This window comes from Triticum dicoccoides, chromosome 7A, assembly GCF_002162155.2.
Source record: "Triticum dicoccoides isolate Atlit2015 ecotype Zavitan chromosome 7A, WEW_v2.0, whole genome shotgun sequence".
NCBI classification, from domain to species: Eukaryota; Viridiplantae; Streptophyta; class Magnoliopsida; order Poales; family Poaceae; genus Triticum; species Triticum dicoccoides.
This window is the reverse complement of record NC_041392.1, coordinates 696,108,008-696,117,172: the sequence shown is the minus strand read 5'-3', so window position 1 is coordinate 696,117,172 and position 9,165 is coordinate 696,108,008. Positions and strand designations below refer to the sequence as shown.

The 9,165-nt window shown below is 46.9% G+C and overlaps 1 pseudogene; it reads left to right on the top strand.

Annotated features, from left to right (window-relative positions):
* The first annotated feature begins 2,805 nt into the window (after positions 1 to 2,805).
* LOC119333923 lies at positions 2,806 to 6,601 on the top strand (annotated as a pseudogene).
* Positions 6,602 to 9,165: the final 2,564 nt, after the last annotated feature.

Genomic DNA, 9,165 nt, shown 5'->3' with positions numbered 1-9,165 from the left:
GACCTAGCTCATGATGCCACTGATGGGGAACATAGCAGAAATTCAAAATTTTCTACGCATCACCAAGATCAATCTATGGAGTAATCTAGCAACAAGGGGAAGGAGAGTGCATCTACATACCCTTGTAGATCGCTAAGCGGAAGCGTTCAAGTGAACGGGGTTGATGGAGTCGTACTCGTCGTGATCCAAATCATCGATGATCCTAGTGCCGAACGGACGGCACCTCTGCGTTCAACACACGTACAGCCCGGGGACGTCTCCTCCTTCTTGATCCAGCAAGGGAAGGGGAGAAGTTGAGGGAAAACTCCGACAGCACGACGGCATGGTGGTGATAGAGCTCGTGGTTCTCCAGCAGGTCTTCGCCAAGCACTATGGAGGAGGAGGAGGTGTAGGAGGAGGGAGGGCTGCGCCAGGGAAGAGGTGCGGCTGCCCTCCCACCCCTCCACTATATATAGGGTCAAGGGGAGAGGGGTAGGCGCCCTAGGGTTTTCCCTAAGGGCGGCGGCCAGGCAGATTGGATCTCCCTGGGGAAAATCCTAGGGAGACTTGCCCCCCAAGCCAAGTAGGTGGAGGCTTGCCTCCCAAGCCAGGTGGAGGCGCCCCACCTCCCCAAGTAACATGGGAAAGGGTGTGGGGGGCGCACCACCCCTTAGTGGGCTGGTTTGCCCCTTCCCCTTTGGCCCATGAGGCCCTCCAACACTTGCCGGGGCTCCCGAAACACCTTTCGGTCATGCTGGCCATAGCCTGGTACCCCCGGAATACTTCCGGACTCCAATACCCTTCGTCCAATATATCGATCTTCACCGCCAGACCATTCCGGAACTCCTCGTGACATCCGAAATCTCATCCGGGACTCCGAACTACCTTCGGTAACCACATACTATTTCCCATAACAACTCTAGCGTCACCGAACCTTAAGTGTGTAGACCCTACGGGTTCGGGAACCATGCAGACATGACCGATACAACTCTCCGGCCAATAACCAACAGTGGGATCTGGATACCCATATTGGCTCCCACATGTTCCACGATGATCTCGTCGGATGAACCACGATGTCGAGGATTCAATCAATCCCGTATACAATTCCCTTTGTCCAGCGGTATTGTACTTGCCCGAGATTCGATCGTCGGTATCCCGATACCTTGTTCAATCTCGTTACCGGCAAGTCTCTTTACTCGTTCCGTAACACATCATCCCATGATCAACTCCTTGGTCACATTGTGCACATTATGATGGTGTCCTACCGAGTGGGCCCAGAGATACCTCTCCGTTTACACGGAGTGACAAATCCTAGTCTCGATTCGTGCCAACCCAACAGACACTTTCGGAGATACCTGTAGTGTACCTTTATAGCCACCCAGTTACGTTGTGACGTTTGGCACACCCAAAGCACTCTTGCGGTATCCGGGAGTTGCACAATCTCATGGTCTAAGGAAATGGTACTTGGCATTAGAAAAGCTTTAGCATACGAACTACATGATCTTGTGCTAGGCTTAGGATTGGGTCTTGTCCATCACATCATTCTCCTAATGATGTGATCCTGTTATCAACGACATCCAATGTCCATGGTCAGGAAACCGTAACCATCTCAACGAGCTAGTCAACTAGAGGCTTACTAGGGACATGGTGTTATCTATGTATCCACACATGTATCTGAGTTTCCTATCAATACAATTCTAGCATGGATAATAAACGATTATCATGAACAAGGAAATATAATAATAACCAATTTATTATTGCCTCTAGGGCATATTTCCAACAGCTCGAGCCTCCGGCACCGTCGCGGTCGCCGTCCGGACACAGCAGCAGGGCATACCAGGCCACCCCTGGCCCGGCCAGGCCCGAATCAGGCCCGCTAAGCCCCGCCGGCCACGCTGCAGCAGGGCAGCGCCAGCACCGCCAACACCCCAACACCCATCGCCGCTCCCCCGCCTCCTGGGAGCCATGCCGTCGACTCGCCTCACCGTCGGCCCGCCCAGACCTAGATGGGGCCCGAAGGGCCCAGATCTGGGCCGAGCGGGCGCCGCCGCGCCACCCCGCCGCCAACGGCGACGCCGCCGTTCAGCCGATCTCCCGCGCCGCTCCAGGAAGCCCCGCCGCCACGCCGGACCGCCGCCGCCTAGGGAACACCCCTCGGCGCCCTCCGCCTCGCGCCGGAGAGCAACCGAGAGGGGAATGGCCGGGGGCCGCCGCCACCAGCGTCGCCCGGGCCAGGCCCAACGGCGAACACCGGCGACTGTGGCGGGGAGGGGGGAATGAGGGGGAGCTAGCGGAGGAGGAGCCGGGGCGCGGCCGGTCGCCCGCGGGGGCGACGCGGTCGCGAGAGCCCGAGGGGCGTTCAGAGGCCCTCTTTAATTTTGATGTCTTTTTCGTTAGATTACCCAACGTCAAACCAATTAACATGTAATTTTATAAATGATGAAAATAACAGAAGTAAAGGGACACACAACAAAAATTTAGCAGGAAATTATCAGTAGAACCGAGACTTACAAACACATACTCTGGCCTGAAATTGCTTCACTGCTTGGACCTGTCGAAATCTTCCTGGACGGGAATCACGAGGGATGAAGGAGAGACAAGACGCCACCGCAACCAGATCGATTAGATGGTCACGTGGAAGAAGACGACACACCCTTGATTAGTATCAATCAAGAGATAAGAGAAGGATGTTCCTACAAGGCTCCACAGAGATCAGCGATTCTGGGCCGTTGGATCGGGTCCCTTGATGCGTTTTCGTCCGTTGGATCGAGAGGTGGGAGGATCTGGGCCGTCGGATCTGAAGAAACACTGCTGGAATGAATAGTAATGGCAACAAAATGTAAATATCATGCCCCCGCCAGGGCATTTTGGTCATTTCGCGTGGTGGGGGTATAATAGGGCCGGCTCCCCTGGTGAACCCTAGCCTCTTCCTCTCCCCGCACTCGCGCCCCCTCCCTCGCCCGCCCCGCCCCGCTCGCCCGCCTTTCCCCGCCCTGCTCGCCTCGCCCACCCCGCACCGCCGTCCCGCCTCGCCCGTCCCGCTCGCAGTGGCCGATGCCCCGCGGCCTCGCCCGGCCCCGTCGTCCCGCCCTGCCTTCTCGCCCGCCCCGCTCGTCCCGCTCGCCGTGGCCGTGGCCGATGACCGCGGCCCCGTCGTCCCGCACCACATCCGGGAAGAAGAAGTTGGCGCCCGAGGCGGCGGTGGGCAAGAAGCAGCAGAATTGGTGAGAGGCTAGGGTTTGTCTCTGTCCAGGGAACTGCAGGTCGACCCCTTCTCTCCCTCCTTTCTCTTTTCTTGTTTGTCTGTAGGCTTGGGCTTGTAGGTTTTGTCTTCTCTGTTTGGAGATATTGTTGGATTCGGACTATATTCCAAAGATGGCCACTTTTCTGAGGCCTTTTGTGCTTCCTTCTTTGGAATCGATGGGAGAGAGAGAAGGGTTTAGCTAGGTTCCAAATATTGGGATATTTTGGATCTATGGTTTGACTAGGTTCCAAAAAATGGACTTTTGTTGTTGCCTTGTATATTATATTGTAAGGATCTGTTGCTTGCGTTTCTTTATGGGATCTAACGTGTGTGGATTGGTGGAGAATATACTAATGAACTTCAATTGGGTACGGCTAAAAATATCGATTTAAGAGAACTGTTATATGAAGTAACCACCCATTCCCATGGCCATATATACAATACAGGGAGCAACGTTAATCATGATGCATATGGCCTCATTTTAATTGAATTCTGAAAAAGCTTTGCCCTGTTTTCTGTGTTATAAACTGGGTTATGTTTACACTTAATAGGAATTGTTTTTGCCTTAAATATTGAAAGCTAGAGAAGTGGAGGTAAGTCTGCCACTTATTTCACTGGAGTACTAAAAGCTACTTGGTTGTTAAAGTGCAAGCACATCTTTATTGTCACCAGGTTATTGCTTGCAAGTAACCATTGCTTTTACGGTTTTAGGAGGTGTTGCAAAATCGATTTGTGTTGTTCTTTTATATGTTTTTCAGATTATTCTGTTCTGAAATATTGGTTTATTATTGCAATTTGTATCTCCTGTCAAAGTCCTGAATCGTCCAATGAAATTTATGTACAGTTTCGGAGCTTCATCCATTTTAGTAGGTAAAATTGGTGTGCAGACTGTTGAAAGCTTCATTTTGGTCCCTTAGATAGTTTATAGCTTTGTCACTGGAGGTAGGTTGTCACATAGTGGCTGCTGCTTGTGAAAATTATATACAGCCATGACTCCCTGACAAAATAGTCGCAGCTCACATGACTAGGATTAGCAAGCCTCGATCAAACATGTGCTACCTCCAGTTTCATGGCATGTCATTTCAGAACGATTGGCTTGCTTGCGCTCTTGTTGGTAGAGGCCTGGCACCAAAGATTATATTACTGTTTGCTTGTATTTTTGTTCTTGCTCAGCTGGATCGACTAGGAGATGGAATCATGTTTTTTTGTTACTTCTATGGATTCTGGTGGGGCCTATTTTCTTTTTGCGTGTTTCTTCTATGCCCTACAAGTGAGCTGTTGATTTGCTTGTTGGCGCTCCTCACATCATGTGGGGGAGATTTCCAGGTCTAGCTGATTCCAAAGAAGCGGTCCTTCTTTGTCTTTGTTGTTTTCCTGGTACTTCGTTGTCAAAGTGATACTTTCATATAGCTACATTTCAAAGAGTACATCTTGGTTGCTTTGCTTGGTATAAGAATTGGGTTCAGAGCACCTTCGGGTATAAGAATTTGTTTTCTAATTCTTGCTGGTCAGTCACAAAGCATTAATTTTTGTTTGCTTTACAATTTTTCAGGAGTGATGGGAAATGATGAGCTCCTACTTTTTTATGCCAGCTCTACGCTGTAGGTGAGCTGCGACCTTCTTCCCCATGTGTTCGTAATAATCAGTTAGCCTCCAGAGGGAATTGTGATTGTCGTTAGTATCTTTAGATATTGGCCATATTCGTCAGTACTCACCGTCTCTTTAGTTTTATTTGTTTTCCCAAGATGGATCTCTCGAGAGCACTGGCTGCCATGGAGTTTGCTTCCACAGTATCAACCTAAACTATGGGTGTGTCCATAAGTTTTGCACTAAAATTGATGTATTCAGTATTAAGGTCTTTCCTGACATACTGTGTCCAAGTTATTTGTAGAACACAGACCATTGGCTAGATTTGAGACATGCCTGTTTTATGTTTCTTTTATATGACGAACTCAAGTGTGAGGTAATTATAATACATTTGCATTGGTTTTCCTAAGCTGTTATATTAATTTTTCGACTTCAAGGCTTATAGACTAAGCAAATCCAAATGTAGAAATCCCATTCTGCCAAAATGTCTCCATGTTGCTTCTTTATAGCATGGTGGTATTATGTCCCTTGATGATTCTAAATTTCTATTATCTAACAAATTTTGCTTACCAGTTTTTGCCGCTCTGCTTTTAATGGCCAGGGTGAGTATAGCTAGATCAATAAATTAGGTACGGATGGTTCATTTTTTCCTTCCAAATTTATTCTGATAAGATATTTCATATTTCTTTGTTGGCATGGGCCCTATTTCTTGCATGTGTTTCTTTAATTACAAGCCTCTGGTTATGTCTGACCAAAACTAAACTCTTGCTATGAATTATCAATGACGGCAACATTCTCTGCAATTTTATAAATTCTTATACAGAGTCGGTGATCTATGATTCACTAGACCTCACTGTACTTTTCTATCTTCCCATTAATAGTTTGTACTCCCTCCATTCCATAATGTAATATGTTTCTGCAAGCTATGTTAGTTTGCAAATACGGCTTACATTGTGGGACGGAGGGATTACTTATTTGTTATTTAGACAAATGATATCTCTGTCACTAGAATACTATTATTTTTAGCTTTATCTTTCCCACTATCCTTCAATAGTATCAGAATCTGGAGCTGGAGATTTCAGGTTGCTTGGGCGTTACCAGTATGTACAGAATACTCTTAATAATGTGCTTTAGCCTGCTGCCTGTTAAACTGAAATAACAGTCCACTCTAAATGTTTGTAGTGCTGCACTTGCTCATTCCATTGTACAAGAGAAACTGCACACCTTTGGTATACTGGTTGTGTTCTTTGTGTAGTTGGATCGATCACAATTGCACTCCATGCTCCACAGGAGCGTGATATTGATTTTGTAAGGGAAGTTTGGGATCTTGCAACTGAGCCAGGTATTAACAACTGAAACATAGTGATGACAGTGCCATTATTAACTTGATTATATTTCACATGCTAGATGGATTTAATATTGTTTTCTCAGCTTTTCTTTCCTGTGCAACTATAGTTGTGGTGGCAGCCTTGGTTCTTATATATTTTGTTGTCCCTCAACATGGACAAACAAACATCATGGTGTACATTGGAGTCTGTTCTCTTCTAGGATCTCTCACTGTATGCGTTTTCCCAAACAGATGACTCTTGCCTATAGCATAATTCATCTTGAGATTTCTTTATGGGATTTTCACTGAATCCCATTTTCCATCTGATAGTGAGAATTTAACAGGTTATGAGTGTAAAGGCTCTCGGAATTGCATTGAAGTTAACATTCTCAGGAGTGAACCAACTATTTATCCTCAGACCTAGGCTTTTTCTCTATTTGTTGCAACCTGCGTAAGCACCCAGATAAACTTGCGCGATATGCGGAAACGTCTTACCCTCGTTGGAGGAGACGGCTTCGTGTTTATAGGCAGGGGCGCAATAACCCTGATGCGCATACAGAGAGGTTGAGATATTACAGGAGATTACAATCTTGAAAAGAAAGGGATAGAGATGGTTACAATAGATAGATATGAGAGCTAGCTACCAAGTCTATCTCTAAGCCGATCGTATATCTCCTTGAACAGCCGTGACAGGTGCAATAACCTGTTTAACACCCTCCCTTAATTACAACTTCATCAAGTTGAGATTATGTTTGAAGTCTTCAAAGCTTCTTGTAGGCAAAGGTTTTGTGAATCCATCTGCAATTTGATCTCTGGAATGCACAAACCTAATGTCAAGTTGCTTCTTGGCAACTCTTTCTCTTACAAAGTGAAAATCTATCTCAATATACTTGGTTCTTGCATGAAAGACAGGATTAGCAGATAGGTAAGTGGCACCAAGGTTATCACACCACAAACATGGAGCTTGATTACTTTTGACACCAAGTTCCTTCAACATGGATTGTACCCATATAATCTCAGCTGTAGCATTAGCCAATGCTTTGTACTCTGCTTCTGTACTGGATCTGGAAACAGTAGCTTGTTTTCTTGCACACCATGAAATCAAGTTAGAACCAAAGAATACTGCAAAACCACCAGTTGAGCGTCTATCATCTAGACATCCTGTCCAATCAGAATCTGAGAAGGCACTAATAAGTGTTGATGGTGACTTGCTAAAATTGAGACCAAGATTGAGAGTATTCTTGACATATCTAACTATACGTTTTGCAGCAGTCCAATGAACTGTAGTGGGTGCATGAAGAAACTGGCAAACTTTGTTAACAGCAAAAGATATATCTGGTCTAGTGAGTGTCAAGTATTGCAGTGCTCCTAATAGACTTCTGTACCTTGTGTTGTCATCTTGGTTTAAGGGTTGTCCTTCTGTAAGAGACAATTTTTCTGAGCTTGACAATGGAGTAGGTTAAGGTTTACAACCTTGCAGGCCAGCTTTCTTAACCAGATCTGTTGCATACTTTTCCTGAGAGAGATGAAGTCCATCATCATGTTTCTTTACCTCAATTCCTAAAAAGTAATGCAAGTTTCCAAGATCCTTGAGTGCAAATTCTGACCCAAGATCCTTCAAAAGTTCTGTTATTGCCTCATCTGAAGAGCTTGTGACAATAATGTCATCAACATATATGAGAACAAATATATGCGTGTTGTACTTGTTGTAAATGAACAATGAGGTGTCAGACTTAGAAGGAATAAAGCCAAGAGTTTGCATTTTGTGACTGAGATGAGAGTACCACGCTCTTGGAGCCTGCTTCAGTCCATATAATGACCTGTCAAGTTTGCACACATGAGAAGGTGCATTCTTGTTCACAAACCCAGGTGGTTGCTTCATGTACACTTCCTCTTCCAGAACACCATGGAGAAACGCGTTCTCTACATCTAGCTGTCTGAGACTCCAGCCCCTGGAAACAGCAATAGACAAAACCAGGCGAATGGTGGCAGCTTTTACAACCGGACTAAAGGTATCCTCATAGTCTATACCATAACGTTGTTTAAAGCCTTTTGCAACGAGTCTTGCCTTATAGCGATCAATAGTTCCATCAGATTTTCTTTTAATTCTGAATACCCACTTGCAGTAAATGAGGTTTTTACCTTGTTGTGGAGGAACCAAATGCCAAGTCTTATTTTTCTGTAATGCCATGTATTCTTCATCCATGGCCTTTTTCCATTTTTCATCACCAAGTGCCTCTTCAAGCGTGTGTGGCTCACCAGGTTCACCTGTGGAACAGACCAGCCCATATTTTGTTACGTGCTTATAATTAACAGGTTGGATTACCCCTTTTTGTAGTCGTGTGCGGTGTTGGGACGATGTTGCTGAAGCTTGTGCCACAGAAGATCCCGTGACATGCATCGGATCTGCTGTTCCAGTTGATCCCGAGGTGATTTTTGCCGCAGCGCCAGCCGGATCCACCTGAGCTTGATTTTCTATGGCAGCCGAACGAGTTCTGCATGGTGCAACATCCACAGAAGATCTGACCCTGCACACCTCATCATTGTCGCATGATGGCGCATCAGCACAAGGTTCCGCGCCTGTCCCCGCACCTGTCGAGCGGGCCGCTTCGCGCCGCTTGTAGCAAAGCGGCTGGACCGGGAACCGCGTCCCAGCGGGGCCACCCGAGGGCCGCCAGGTGTCGATGTTGGCGCCGCTCCCACCCGAGAGCCCGACCGCATCTGATGAGGGAGCCGGCGCAGATTCGGAGGCGGATCGCCCTGGCCCGCCTGGCGCGCCTGCAGGCGGTGATCCCGAAGACGATGCGCCTGACACATTTGACGGCATGGATCCCAGGGAGGATTTGTTCCCTGCGCCTGGACACATGCGATATGGCTGTGTTGGGGCGATTTCTTCATTATTTTGGCCCTGGTTTTTTTCTGCATGTTCTCTTGCATCATCACAAGGCTCATACATGGGATTAGTCAATAGTTGATCATCACAGTTATTACCCCTTGATCAAGGCCGGTGAGATGAGGAGATAAGAGA